The 14,277-nt window shown below is 35.6% G+C and overlaps 1 protein-coding gene across 2 annotated transcripts in view; it reads right to left on the bottom strand.

The window, feature by feature from the left end:
- Positions 1 to 14,277, bottom strand: part of ADGRB3 (adhesion G protein-coupled receptor B3) — a 706,145-nt gene that overhangs the window by 333,458 nt on the left and 358,410 nt on the right. The window lies entirely within an intron of this gene.

Raw genomic sequence — 14,277 nt, 5'->3', positions numbered from 1 at the left:
CTATTTATTTGGAATTCAGTGAAGGAAGCAATGAAGAAAAGGAATGATTTAGCACAGAATTCTAGGTAAAACCAAATTAAAAAAATGGAGAAAATATTGAAAAGGAACCAGTGCCATTTTTCTCTTTGCAGGCTATTGTTATAGAGGCAGGCCACTATTGCCATAGAGATAAGCAAGTATTGCCATAGAGACAGTTAAAATGGAATTGTTTTTCATATTCACACAAACTCATGGCAATATCGTTACAATTTAGTTGAATAGCAAAATCAGAAAGAAGGCATGCACCATGGCAATTTTAGTAATTTCAAATCCTTATTGCATAAACCAATAAAGACCATTCAAATTTTGTTTTTAACAGGCTTTAGCTTTTATATCTCTATTCTGTTCAGTAAGTGTGAGTCTACCAGATCTGATGGCATTAATCTCAAGCAGAAGGATGAAGCCATGCTGGGAAGACCTATCGTTCCCACATCTTTTAGATGCAGTACCTCCAGGGAACTGGGAAGCCATTTAAATTCCCATATGGTACCCATGCTAATCCCACTCTGAAAGCCTTTTCCTGGTTGTAATCCTCTTCCAGGTTCCTTGAACTGAGGCAGAGCACTGGTCCCTTTATGCAAAGCTTCTCTTCACAGGTTCTCTAGGGCACAGAAGTGACGAGCAATTTCTTGGCAGAGACTCATGCTCTTTATAGAGAATAATTAAAGAAAACTGAAACCCCAAATGTTTGTGGTTAGGTCTATGCAGCAACATGAGAGAAACCCAAGAATTCTTGGTCTGTATTCTCACCAGAAATCTTAAGTTTGAAATTATGGTTTTTCTATTTCAGGACAGTTTTCGCAATCCATGGCCAGTATACCAAGGTGTATCACTAAAACACGTATGTTTATCGTCTCTGTTATATACATTTCACCCTTCAGGCTTGCAACTCTTTTCTCATAGATGTGCATAGCGATGGTATTGCAGAAGTCCACTTTTCCTCTGCTTTTCCTATTCGTGTTCCAATGCTGCTGAGCATTGCTGTGCAGTCTAGATGTTGCACATTCCCCACTGAGTTTTGTGTGATTTCATTTGTTTTCTTTACACAGTGAACATTTTCCCAGTAAACATAAAGTCCCAAAGAAACAATAGACCTTAGAGGCAAAGTTTTGGTCTTTATCTAGGTATTCTCTGTGAGACAGTTACTAAGAGATGGAGAATAAGTGAATAACAAATAAGCTTACAAAATTTTCAGTTTCTAGATATGTTATAAAGATTAAAGGAATAATACTGGCATCCTTTAAAGTGTATGATTATCCATAAAACAATATTAATTTTTATAAAGTAGATATATATGAAACATATAACTACAAATAAAAATAAAGGTCCGAGGTCATTTCCCTTGATGTAGAAATACAAAAGACATTAGTAAGATTTCTCTAGAATTATATCAAAAAATCACAGTGAAATTTTTTATATAACAGAAGTAGGTTAGAGTGTGGTTGGCTGAGCAAGATAATAAAACAAACCTTTAACTTTCTATTATTAAGATGCAAAGGGATAAAAATGAACCCACTCTGAATGGGAAGCACTGATACAGCACAAATTGTGTGAGTGCCCTTAACGTTCTGGCAGCAGGATTGTTAGGAATAAGTAGTATCAACAATACTAGTGAAAGTGTTAATTTGGCAAATGCTATATAATGTGTAGAATGCTTTACTTCACCTTTTCCTGGAAAATATAGGAAATAAAAGATTAAAAAACAGGTGAAAACATTTTCCTGTATATTGTATTCACTTCTGAAAAGAGTCCCTTAGAATAATAACCACCGTCTGATACTAGGGAATTTTCATTTAAATGTAGACTTAAATGATGTATACATAAGGTACTGTAAGAAAACCAGCATTCCAAAGTAGTGACATGTGGACTCTACTCTTTCTTAATGGTAAATTAAACCAGGATAAAGAAACAAAAGCTGTTAAAAATCTGTGACTATATGGTAGATTCAGAGCAGAGCAATAGGTAGGATTAGCGTTAGCAATTGGCAAAATTCAGGGATAACAGAGGAAAAGTTTAGGGCATCTGGTTACTTGAAATGAGAAAGAATAGCTATTAATAATGTTTACTATTATAACTTTTTCAGAGAGAAGAAGTATTATTTAATAATGAGCCCATGTATAAGTGTGTTCTTGAGTATGGCTGTTTAAAACAAATTAGATAAACCTGGAAATATTATTTAACTTTTTTCACCCCAAGTACTTTCTAAAAGAACACAGACCTACTGATAGTTTAAAATACTATAACATCACCAGTGTTTTCTGCTTGAACATCCAGGGTTGTAACTATTATAGCAGTACTACTATAAAAGAACATTTTTTTTTAATCTGAAGAAATAAAGGTGCTTTGCAAAGATGTTTGTAACTTGGCTAATAAACTTTTATTTATTTTTAATTTTTTTTCATTTATTTTTAATTTTTTATTTACTTTTGATTTTATTGTATATTTTCCACTACTGTTTATCTGCCCATACCCTCTTCTACCTCCACCAACCCCCTTGCCCCCACATTCTGCAATCATTGCATTGTTGTCTGTGTTCATGAGTTATTTCTCTTTTTTTCTTTTTTGCTCAATCTCTCCACCCCCTAACACCCCATATCCTTGGGAGCTCTCAGCCTGCTCTCTGAGTCCGTCACTATTTTGCTTATTAGTTCAATTTGTTCATTAGATTCCATGTATAAGTATAATCATACAGTACTTGTCTTTCTCTGACTGGCTTATTTCACTTAGTATATTGTTTTTAAATTTTAACTTAAAAATATATATATAATAGTTTAAGTAGAATGAAGCTGACCGGTTTATGACTAATTTTGGCTCACTCCTAAGTATTTTTCCCCTTTGAGGTTCTGGGGCTTTACAAATAGAAGACACACAACAAGGGGCAGGGTAAGGAGGATATATTTCACTTGCTAACTGGCAGTTCAATCTTAGTTACAGCTTTAAATAGTCATTTTAATGAACCATTTCAGTCTAGCTTTTGTCTAAGAATTCAGATGGTGGAATGATGACAGAATGCTGATGGCTTCAAAAGATAAAAATGCTTAACTGCAAGTGCAAGGATTTGTGTGAGGCTAAGGAACAGGAATATGTAAAAATAGATGGCATGATGACTATAGTTAACAACATTGAATTGTATATTTGAAAGTTGCCAAGAGAGTAGATCTTAAAAGTTAAAAAAAAAATTGTAACTATATGTGGTGATGACTGTTAACTAAACTTATGGTGGTGATCATTTAACAATATGTACACATATCAAGTCACTATGCTGACTTGATACAATGTTATATGTCAATTATAAAGCAATGTAAGTTTTTAAAAAGAGGGAAAAATAAACCAAACAACTTGCTTGGATACTAAACTGTACAAACATTTAAATGACCACCAAAGTTAGTTTTAGACATTTGTTTATAGTATACAGATTTTGAAATAAATCTGTCTCATCTTTGTATCTGGGTTCCTGAGATGTAGTGGAGACAGCCTTGAGCCTTCTCTTTCTTTTACACCTCGTTTCTAACCATTGGGAGACTCTGTCAGGTCAACCATGAAAACACCTTCAGCATCTGACTGCTTCTCACTGTTTTCACTGGCATCTGGTCCAAACCACCAAGCTCTCTCCTCTGGCCTATTGCAATCAATACCATATCAATCTACACATATATACAACCATTCCCCCAATAGTTTACTAGTTTCTACTCCATAGACACAATGGTCCCTTTAGGGCATAAATAAGATCAGGTCATTTTTCTGCTCAAAACTTGCAGTAATTTTGCATCTCATCCACAGTCTGGCACCCCACTCCCTTTCTGACTTAATCCCCTTCCTTAATCCTCCCCCCAGTCACCCCCAAACCACTGGTCTTCTTTAGTGCCTCCAATATATCAAGCACGTGGGTGCATCATGGATCTTGTATTGATTGTTCCTTCTGCTCGAAATACTCTGTCCCCACACATCATCGTGTCTCATGCTTTCTACGCATTCAGGTATGTATTCAAATATCACTTCTCTGCTGAAAGCCTTCTCTGAGCATCAACCTAAGATGGCTCTCCTCTATTCACTCTACACCCTCACTGGTGGGGATTGCTGTATTTCTCTCCTTATCATTTATAACCACTGGGCATGTTAGATGACACTTGTTTGACATCTGTCTGTGCTATAAAAGGGTTTCATAAGAGCAAGAGTTTTGTCTAGTTTGTTCGCTAAAAATTCTCAGAACCTAGAAAAGAACCAGGCATGTATTTACTGAATGACTGTCTAAGTCCTCTTAAAGCCAATAAAATTCATGAATCACTACCAATCTATTATAATGATGTTAGAGGACAAGGAAAACAGGGGTACTTAATTGGGTGGAAGAGAACCTATACACCTCCCCGCCGAGTTGCATGTCTTGCTTGCTACTAGAAGGGTCTGATATGGCCTTTCACAACAACCTCCCCAGCGCTTCTGCCTCTGGCCATTAGGAAAAAGTGGGTCACAGAAAACACAGTGATATATTTCCTATTAAATGAGCAATAAAAGCTCATAGTTGTGATATATCATTCCAAGTCATAGTTTAAAACTACACTTGATTATTTTCTCAAGGGAACCAGTATGTTAGTACCATTTAAAAAAACAAGTATTTTTAGATTATTTCCTTTCTGATATACAGAAAAACACCATTTTCTTTAGCTTCATGTGTCTAGCAAGAAAGAGTGGTAGAAATCCAGAAGGTGAGGGTAGAATTTGACACTTTCAGACACAAATCTAGCTGACTGAACAAACATCAGGTGCCACAGGAAAAACAAACAAAAATAGATGTTTAATTGCGTATTCCTGAGGTTCAGTGTCAACTGACTATGTGTCTTATCTTTAAAGAAAGGAAGTGAAAGAAGTGAAGGAGTGTGAACAATAAAACTCAGCAGTGACAGAAAAATAAGCCTAGAAAGATAAGCCACTTTATTTTTGTAATTACATCATCAGGTTGAAGTTTTGTTTCTCAGTTAAGAACAAGATATTGTACCAAAGAAATAATTAAATTTACCCATGAGTATAAGAAATAACAAAGATTTGATATCGATGACACCAAGTTGTAGGGAGAAAGAAGATATTAAGTTGTGTTATGCCATTCTTCAGATTAAATTTTGATTCAATTTCAGAAAAAAAATCAAGTATGAATGTTCATTCTGAAAAGTCCAGCATTTCATATTTTTAAACCAAGAATACACAATGATATTTAGGTTGGCAAAGAAAAATGTCTTAACTTGAATATTTTAAGGCACTTCCCTTATTGAATTACTGGAGGATAACTGAATCTGTATTTTCCAGAATCTTTTATCTCTTAAGGCTTATACATAAGAGCCATTTTTGAAATTCCCTACAGCTAACAATGATAACAATCTGTATTTGAGATATTATTAGCCTAAAACATTCCCTTTTAATTTGATATCATTAACTTCGAATATTCCTAAGGAACAGTTACAAGATAGCAGTAAGTGAATCTAGCAGCATTCATCTATGCAAGTATAGTAAATCCTTGGAGGTAATTGTACCAAAATAAGAATGTGTTCCATTGAAACCACGTAAAGACTTGCATCTGCAGTTTTCCTGGAGAAGTTTTGTTATATCCTCAGCAATCATATAAGATTTTGCCTAATTCTAATACTCTGAAATTTATTAGCAATTAATATTAAATAGCATATTCATTTTGAAATGTTCTTTCCCTCACATTAATTACATGACAGTGACTTTGTGCTGCCTTGATCTGAAACTCCTTATACATGCTGTCTCTGATTATTCTTATTCTGACAACTGTTATGACTCTTTGTTTTTAATATAGGTAATACCTTATATCTTTTCTCTCAACTATCACTTTTATTCAGTTGATTCCTAAGTGTATATCATAAATCTCACTTCTTTACTAAAACTCAAGATCTCATTTTAGTTTTTTACTTGAGAGTTACACTTGTCTCTAAAATTAATATGTAAAAAACACTCAAATGTTTGTCAAATACATATAATCTCAAGTCTTCTCTTCAGTTTTGTACCTCAGTCAGTTATGAAATGCTGTCATTTCTACCCTCAGATAATCTCAAATTCATAACTACATTTGATTACTATTTTTACTACCAATAATTCAAATCTCCATTTTCTCTGCATGGATTATTGTAAAAAGTCTGCTAGTGTTCATGTTGATAGACTTTCTCAATTTCAACACATTTTCTTTCTCTGTAATGAATTTATTACCAATGCACAACCCTCATCAAGCCAGGCTTCAGTGGCTCCCTGTTGTCTTCAGAAGCATCCTACACCGGCTCCCAGCATGCCTCTTCAATCTTATTTCACTTCCGTTTCTTCCATATATATATGCTTCTATCAAAAGTGACCATTTATTCCCTACACACATTCTCAACTTTACATTTCTATGTTGTTGTTTTTGTTGGTAAAAGAATGTTCTGGAATGAAACCATTTCTTTGCCATCCATGCTCCTTCATCTTGAACTGTCAACAATTCAGTTTACCCTTCAAAGTCAACACTAAGTGTTCCTTTCTCTAAGAATTTTTTCTAGGTCTTTACACAGGACAGTATCTCTTGGACTGAATCTCTGTAACACTTGGTTTTTATGATATACACCAAGTGTACTTGGCATTTTATTTATTTATTTATTTATTTATTTATTTATTTATTTAATTTATGTCCACGAACAGACTGCAATCTCCTTGTTAAGATTACTCACTTATTTTAATGACTCGAATCACTTACGAAAATAGTGAGAAATACAGCATGTAGGCTAGTAACAAGGAACACATCACTCATCTTCCTTGACTTCAGTTCAACGAGTACAACACAAGTTCCAAGTTCAAAATTAAACCAATTATAAAGCATAGGCTATTCTTACCAATAAAGAAAGCAAATATAATATGTTACATGCAGTTTTATGGAAAATAGATAACTAAAAGCATAGTAAAAAAACTATAAAACACTCTGTTGCAACTTTAGACAAATCTTTAGAACAATGGAAATCCATGGGTGTGCCCTATCGCTCTAAAATCTTATACATTCTGGTCTATCTTTGGTAGCGAAAGACCTGGGCCTCTAAATATTTATGGTTTTCTTTTTCAGTGCTTCATATTCTTTGTATCCAAGAAAATCTAAGTATTTCTGTCATAAATCTAATTTTTATCCTTTAATCCCATTTTATACTATAATAAATATTGAAATGATAACAAAAGGAACAGTTTCAAGAGGGTGTGGTTAGCAAAGCACAGGGGACATGAAGGTTGCAATATGCGGGGAGGATTTAAATAGTCAAAAAGGGGTTTCCAGAGGTTTTTCTTAGAGGAATTTCAGGAAAGTGATGAGAAAAAAACTGAACTGAAAGAGACTAAAAATAAAATGTTTGGAGAAAAAGTATAGAAAGCAAGTTTAAAGAATTTCTTTTTCTTATCCTTACCTGAGGACATTTTTTCATTGCTTTTAGAGAAAAAGGAAAGGAGAGAGAAGGAGGAGAGGAAGGGAAAATGGGTGAAGGGGAGGAGAGGGAGAGAGGGAGAGAGTAGAGATTGAGATTGCCTTCTCGCACGTGCCCTGACGAGGTAGCAAACCCACAACCTGGACATGTGCACTGACCAAGAAGAGAATCCATGACTCTCTGGTTATGGGATGATGCTCAACCACCTGAACCACAGAGGTCAGGGTTATACAAATCTTTAAAGAATATTTTTGTTAAAGAAAAATAACTAACTTTAAATAAATAATTCCTGACATAATTGATAATATATTTTTTAAAATGCTGAAAATTTTACATTTTTTACTGAAATAAAAATCACCTAGCTATACAGAACATTTAGAACATTTAGAAACAATTTTATAATAAACTGAAGCATATTGAAAGTTGAAATCTCTTTGTAGCATATCAATTTTTCATATTCATTCATTCATTTATCCAGTAATTGTATTAGCTATTAGCAGATGATTAGTCTTTAGTAAATGTTCATTAACTTTCATTTATTATAATCATCATGAATCTATTTTGAATGTCATATTCATATGTGAATATGAAAAATAACTATCTATTTAAGATAAATTATTTTATAAATTCATTGGCTTGTTTAACATCTTTTTTCATAAAAGTATTTTTTACACATCTTGTATTAAATGTTTAGAGATCATAGGTCTTTTGAAAAATTGGTCAAAGCTATGGGCCTGCCCTCTCCAAGAATGAACATGCATGCATGTATACCAAAATGGTCATAGATTGTAAATATATTTATTTAAAGCTGCTATAGGTAGGGACATTTTTTAAAGATAAAAATGGAACTGACCTTTGACCCGGCAATTCCGTTGCTGGCATTATACCCTCAGAGTCCTGAAACGCCAGTTGAAAAGAACACATGCACCCCAATGTCCATAGCAGCGTTTTTTTATCATAGCAAAGTGCTGGAAACAGCCTAAGTGCCCATCAATAAGTGAGTGGATCAAAAACTGGTTCATTTACACAACGGAATACTACACAGTAGAAAGAAAGAAGGAACTCCTACCCTTTGTGACAGCATGGATGGAACCAGAGAGTATTATGCTAAGTGAAATAAGCCAGGCAGTGAAATAAAAATACCATATGATTTCACCTGTAATCATATGGAACCTAATCAGCAAAACAAGCAAGCAAAATAGCACCATAAACATGGAAATAAAGAACAAACTGACAGTGACGAGGGGGAGGGGGATGGATAACAGGGAAAGAAGGGGAAAGGGCAAGTCAAGGAACAAGTGTAAAGGAACATGGACAAGGACAGTAGGTGGGGGGAAGATTGATTTGGTGGGGTGGGCAGGGCAAGGAAGAGTAACGGGAGAAAAACGGGGACAACTCTAATCGAACAACAATAAAAATTTTTTAAAAAAGAAGCTTCAAAGATAAATATCATATTATCTCATCTCTAAGTGAAACCTAACCAACAAAACAAACAAACAAGAAAAAAAAAACCCCAGCAACATTGAAAGAAAAAATAAACCAACAGTAACAAGAGGAAAAGAGTGAGGGGAGTAATGGGGAAAAAAGGGGGAAGGGTCAAGTCAAGGAACATGTGCAAAGGACCCACGGACAAAGCCAAAGTGGGGAGGGATTGAGGGTGGGGGTGGGGGTGGGGGTGGGTGGGGGAGGGGAAAGGGGTGGGGGGAAAAGGGAGATAAGTGTATTTGAACACAAATACATACATACATACATACATACATACATACCAAAAAAAGGCTTCAAAATTTTTAATTTGAACCATTTTTTAATAAAAGCTTCCCCGAGTATGTCATTTATTTTTCCTGCCATCTGAATCAGATTATAGAAATTTTTATTTTGATGAATAAAGGCCATGATTTTAGACCTAAATCGTTGTTCTTTGTCTTAGAACTACTGTTCTCAAGTCTGAGGCATGGAAGTAGTTTGTTCCCACAGTGCAGGCTCCTTTCTCTGCTGCATTTTTTTAGGACTTCATTTTCCTCATTGTTTCAGCATATCATCTGTTTTATGAGCTATATATGTGCTTCTAATAGCTCTGTCTCTGCTTCCAACTCATTCTTTCTAAACCAGTAACCAGAAAACAGAAATTCTGAAACTATAAAGTTGGGGCATCAGTGAGGTGCTGAGATTCTCTTAATGAATTGTGTGGTCTTTAAGACATTTATTTTTGGTTGTTCAACTTGGTTGCTTTCTTCAGGAACTTATTATCTATGTTCCAGAAAAGTGAGGTAGCTCTGCATATAGGCTTTCTGAAAAAACTGTAATCTCTCAAAAAGACATGATGATTGTTTGGAGCTCTTTAAGTAGTCTTAATCCATCACACTCTGAAGAAAAAGGCCATCTTAGTTATCTAGTCTCTGTTTATCACACATGCCATGTGTATATGTGCCTGCAAGCATGTGTGTTTGTATGCGTGTGTGCTCAGTATAATGAGCTTGATGCTGGATAATTAATATTTGGACTTGGGATGTAAGACAAATAAGTGCCAACTCAAATGTCTCACCATTTCTGCTGTAAAATATTTTCTGTGTTCTTATCCAAACATATTGGGAATATCAGACAAAAGTATAATCAGGTAATCATATTAATATAATATTGGATAACATGAAGAATATTAATAGTAATTATTATTTGATACTAGTGGATTGTGATGGTTGATTTTATGTGTAACAACTGGACTAAAGGGTGCCCAAAGAACTGGTAAAACATTATTTCTGGGTGTGTCTGCAACAATTTTTCTGGAGGAGATAGCATTGAGTCAGTAGACTGAGTAAAGGTTTCCCTCACTGATGTGAGTGGGCAACATCCAGTTCACTGAGAATCTGAATAGAACAAAAAGGCAGAGGAAGGGTGCATTTGCTCTTTCTGCTTGAGCCGGGACATCCATCTTCTCATCCTCTTGGACATCAGTGCTCCTGGTTCTCAGGCCATTGTATCTGGACTAGGACTCATGCCACTGGCCTTTCTGGTTCTCAGACCATCAGACTCAAGCTGGAAATACAGCATCAGCTTTCCTGGCCTCCGGCTTGCAGACAGCTGAATGTGGATGTCTCAGTTTCCATAACTGCATGGGCTAATCTCTCAAAATAAATTTCTTTCTGTATATCTACACATATCACAGTGGTTCTATTCTTCTAAAAACCCTGATTAAAATATGGATACACTTTAGAAAACCCTTAATATTTTTGAGAATAAACTTCTTCCGGTCCTCAAACAACAGTGAGTTGGGCCCCCGAATAGTATTTGAAATCAACAATAAAGAGGATCTCACTTGGGCAGTATAATAATGTTTGGGATTTTTATTTACAGAACATAGCTTTTTTTTTTATCATGTAGATAATGAATGCTATAAAAGTAATCAGGCCAAATAATCACACTGTCCTTACACAAAACTAAAGACAATGAAGGGCAATATTAGCTTTCTTTATATCATTAAATTTCTTTGAGTTACTCTGCTCAGCATACTTAAAGTTTAGTGAAGATAAAGAAAGTAGGTGGACCTAGAGAACCTAATCAAAATGCAAAAAATAATACACACATTTTTCAAATATGTAATTTTGGGAAGTCCAAAGAAAGGTAAAAAATGTTTGCAATTTATGGACATTTATGAAACTTTTATAGCAAATAATACTAGTACTATAGAGCAGTCCCCAACCTTATTTGCACCAGGAACAGGCTTCGTGGATGAAAATTTTTCCACAGATTGCAGGGGAGGGGGCAGGAGATGGAGCTCAGGCAGTAATGTGACTGTGCCCATTGAGGGAAAAGAGGGAGGTTGGGGACCTGTGCTATAGAGAATTTGATATGATATCATTCAAACAGCCTAATTCAAGTTCCAATTTAAGTTTACCAGACCCTGAGATTGGCTTTGTTTTCTTAGAGTTTTTTCCAAACACGTTCTGAACAAATGCCATACATTGATCTGATAATACTTTTACTTAGCAATGCCTTTTATTTTTCTTTAAAATTTTCTAATTGTATTTTTCCATTACCATTTAGCCCTGTTATACATCCTCTCCCCTGCAATTACCACACTGTTGTCCAAGGCCATGAGTCCTTTTTCTGTTTTGTTTGGTACCACTATCCCCTGACCACCCCCACCATAGCTGTCATCCTGCTCTCCATCTATGAGCCTGTCTCTGTTTTGCTTGTTAGTTCAGTTTGTTCATTACATTCCACATACAAGTGAAATCATATGGTATTTGTCTTTCTCTGGCTGGCTTATTTCACTTGGCATATGTTCTCCAGGATACAAGAATAAATTCAAATGGATTAAAGACTTAAATATTAGACCCCAAACCATAAAAATCCTAGAAGAAAACATAGGCAATAAAAAAACTGGGCCTTACTTGTAGCAATATTTTATCAGATACATCTCCCCAGGCAAGAGAAACAAAAGAAAAAATAAACAAATAGGACTACATTAAACTGAAACGTTTTTGCACGGCAAAGGAAACTATCAACAAAATAAAAAGACAGCACACAGAATGAGAGAACGTATTTGCCAATATATCTGATGAGGGGTTACTATACGAAATCTATAAAGAACTTACAAAACTCAACACCAACAAAACAAACAACCCAATTAAAAAATGGGCAAAGGACCTGAATAGACACTTCTTCAAAGAGGACATACAGATGACCGATAGATATATGAAAAGATGCTCAATGTCACTAATTATCAGAGAAATGCAAATTAAACTACAATGAGATATCACCTTACACTCATCAGAATGGCTAACATCAATAAATCAACAAACAAGTGCTGATGGTGATGTGGAGACAAGGGAACCCTTATGCACTGTTGGTGGGAAGGCAGACCGGTGCAGCCACTGTGGGAAGCAGTATGGAGATACCTCAAAAATTAAAAATGAATCTTTCTTTTGACTTAGCGATCCCACTTCTGGAAATTTTTCAGAAGAAACCCCAAACAGTAATTCAAAAGATCATAAGCACCCCTATGTGCATTGAGACATTATTTACAGTTGCCATGATTTGGAACCTGCCCAAGTGTCCATCAGTAGAAGAGTGGATGAAACAACTATGGGACATTTACACAACTGAATACTACTCAGCCATAAAAAAGAAGAAAATTTTACCATTTGAGACAGTATGGATGGACCTGAAACAATTCCTTTTAGAATTAGATGTAACTATTGCAAAAAAGAAAAAAAAATAGTTCTTTATTTTTTCTCCTTATTTTTTTCTTGTAAATTACTTCAAGTACTGTCCAATCTGGCAGAGGAGGCTTCATAGTTCTTTCTCCACCAAAGAAATCACAAACAAGGCCCTCGTGAGAGTGGCTCCAGCTTGAATGACCAGCATCCCTAGAATCTTCTAGGCTCTTTCCATGTCCCAACAACATCACAGCCCAACATGCTATCCTTTATCCTACAGACTGCCTTTCTTCTCCTTGCCCAGACACTTTTGAAATGGGCGTATAATTTGGGTTTTTCTTGGATTTTGGAACTCATCCACAAATATACTATTTTTTTGTCCTTTTTTCTCCTCATAGCCCCTAGCAAGGGACAGCTCATTCCATTCTTGAACCAGCAAAAGCTGCTGAACACCTTCTCTGGGGAAAAATCTGAGTCAGCTTTCAGACTGACTCAGAAGGTGGATTAACGTATAAATTTAACTGGCAAGGCCTTATGTTGCATAAAGATGTTACATGGGCAAGGAAAATGTCTCCAGACCCTTGAAAACTCCATTACACAGGCTTTCCTCAACTGAGCAATATTACCAGTGGTTAGTTATTACCCGTTACAATTTGAGGTCACCCTTGCAAAAGATTATCTTAGGATCAAATTAGTCGCAGCAGGGCTAAAGGACCTTCAAATGAAATCAAATATAAAATGAACTACCAAAAGCCTTAATCATAAAAAAAAGTATGCCCTATACCAGTTGAACTACCTTAGTTAATTCTCCCACTAAGTTAGGTCTTTCTTGATCCAGAAACTAAAGCTTAAACATCCAATGAAAGAATGTGAGGTAAGATATATTTAAACACATTATTTTCCATAGTTCAGTGGTCATTATTTGAAGACTACTAGAGCATGCAGATGAAAGAAAATCTTTACAAGTTACAGTAAGATCATATAAAGGAAAACAAGGAAACTACAAGCCTATATTAACTCTATGTGTTTAATATATGACTATTTTTTGCCCTCACCCTCTTTTTTAACTACAAAGAGAAATGTGCCATTTGGTTAACGTGATCATTGTTGGCTCAATGTAACTGTGGCAGCCTCAAAGTGTTTGCCGGTTTTGCTGTGTAATTTCTCTCTGTAAGAGACAATGTTAAAGGCAACTGAAGGAAGAAATATGTGTTCAATGCATGTGCTCTAACATTACAGGGTCTACCCCAGAGGAATCTGAGAGATCCCTTATGTCTTGGAAGCTACTCAGGGAAACTGCAACTGCAGCAATAGCACCACGGCCACGACCCTTAAAGGCATCCCGAAGTGTCCCACACCCCACGCAGATTCAGCACTTCCTTGGGACAACCAGCAAGAAAGGAACTCGGCATCCTCATGGACAATGTATGAAGGATTATACTCATTAAAAAAACGCACCAGAGTATATCTTATATATATTTCAACAGTAGATTGGATAGCAACAAGCATTTTGCAAGTGGGGAAAGAAGCCCATTCTCCTTTAAAAATCCATGTGGAGATGAACACAAGTAGTTCCATTTATACAAATGAATGAAGGTGCATGTATGTGTGTGCGTGTGTGTGTGTGTGTGTGTGTGTGT

This window comes from Pteronotus mesoamericanus, unplaced genomic scaffold (genome assembly GCF_021234165.1).
Source record: "Pteronotus mesoamericanus isolate MK-2021 breed Mesoamerican mustached bat unplaced genomic scaffold, CSHL_Meso_final contig_20, whole genome shotgun sequence".
In the NCBI taxonomy this organism is placed as follows: Eukaryota; Metazoa; Chordata; class Mammalia; order Chiroptera; family Mormoopidae; genus Pteronotus; species Pteronotus mesoamericanus.
This window is presented reverse-complemented; position numbering and strand designations above follow the sequence as displayed.